We start from the raw sequence: 1,989 nt of genomic DNA, 5'->3' as shown, positions 1-1,989 counted from the left end.
AATTCTAGCTAATTATAGTAGTGATTGATTAGGTTGAAGTTTTTTTTATATTTCTTTTCTAATTAGGTTGAACAAGCAAAACACATGTTTTCAAGAGACAAAAGTCAGAAGATATATATAAATATTATAGTGATGGACTATCTGGTCAAAAAGAAGATGTGTGATGTCTACTCAAGAGACAAAAAGGTGAGGTATCCTTGGACATCAATTATATTGAGTACAGTGGTATATATAATATTTCCTTAAAAATATCAATACATTTTAGGTATAACACTATCAGAGTATGAAATAATACTTTGGAATATTAGAGTGACTCACAATTTCTCTCCAATGCCATTTCAGAGTGAGAACTGAGAACCCCTTTATCTTTTTCCTCTCTTTCCCATAATTTAAGGCCAGAATTATCATTTACAGTTAATCTCTTCATCCCAATTGTAAGTGTTCTTTTCAGGATATGATGCATATTTAATACATAATATTGTTGTTTTGAAGGGGGAAAAAACTGAATTTGCGGTCTAATTGACTAAAGAGTGATACCCCACATATATTCCTTAAATATTAGAAAGAATTACAAGAAAATATACATGACTTCACACCATAACAAAAAATAGCCCATGTTTTTAAGTTGTAAAAATTGCACGGTATAATCAGTTTTCGGACTGGTCATTCAAAAATAGCCAGCGTTTACCAAGTCAATGAAAAATAACCATTATTTTGCTGCAACAGAGACCTGTCCAGCATAATATATTGGAGTTCGGTGCACCTGTGTATGAACTCCAACATATTATGTTGGACCGGTATACTTTGCTGGCTCCAGTATAATGTACTGGAGACTGGAGCACCGGTGCTCCAAACTCCAGTATATTATGCTGGACCGGTATACTTGCTGGAACTCCAGTATATTATGCTAGAACTCCATCATATTATGCTGGAGTTCCAGCATACTTATCCTGGAACTCCAGTATAATATGCTGGAGTTCAAGTATACTTATGCTGGAACTCCAGCATAATATACTGGCGTATTTTTCGGGTTTTGAACAGTGTTTTCGCTCAGATTTATCTTTACATGAAAAGTGGCTAAATTTCGATTACTTTTGAAACTGGGCTATTTTTGAACGACCAGTTGTAAATCTGGCTATTTTTGAATATCTCCCTTTTAAGTTACCCAACTTAGCCCATATTGTACATATTTTAAAAGCACTAGCAAATTCAAAACTTGTGTTCTTACAACCATTGCTTTTAAAAGCTATGAAGTTAAATATGTGTTCTCATAATCATTGCTTTCACTCTTTATTCTTCTCACATCTTCTACATATGCTTCAAGGGGCCGTCCGCCATTGCTGCTTCTTACCCTGTGTCACCTGGTTGCAATGTAAGAAAATTTAAGAGTAGAAATCCACCATTGAAGGTCATTCAAAGCTTTGCTTTCGAAAATAGGATTTTTTGAGTTTGTTAGTTGTTTGGATTGAGTGTTGTTCCAATTGATTAAAAATATCAAAAGGAGTTCAAAATTTAAATTTGAAGTGATTTGGAGTAGATTTGAGCAAGATTTGAGTTAAATTTTAGAAAAGATGCAAGGAAGAAGACGAAGTCAGTTTTTTGTATAATTATATATAATCTTGTATAATAGTGTATATAAGTGTATAAACACATCTTATACACTTTTATACACCTTTATACAAGTGTCTGTAGACGAATTTCTTTCATGATTTTCAGTTGCAATTCTTGTTCAAAACCAGTCCAAATCTCCATTAAATGACTTCAAATTTTATATACAACCTCCTTATACTATTTCTAACAAGTTTAAATAACACCCACTCCAAATTTCTCACAAAATCAAATTCGAAATTTAAACCCACACGTTTAAGCTTGTTAAAAATTTAATCGTCATCATCCAAATAGATTTGGTTTGTTGAACTAATATTTGAGTCACAGTTACTGATTCGAAAACGAAATTAAAAGCTTGAGCAATCTTCTTTAAAAATTAAA

This window comes from Nicotiana sylvestris, chromosome 7, assembly GCF_000393655.2.
Source record: "Nicotiana sylvestris chromosome 7, ASM39365v2, whole genome shotgun sequence".
NCBI classification, from domain to species: Eukaryota; Viridiplantae; Streptophyta; class Magnoliopsida; order Solanales; family Solanaceae; genus Nicotiana; species Nicotiana sylvestris.
The sequence above is the reverse complement of the archived record's forward strand: the minus strand, read 5'-3'. Positions refer to the sequence as shown.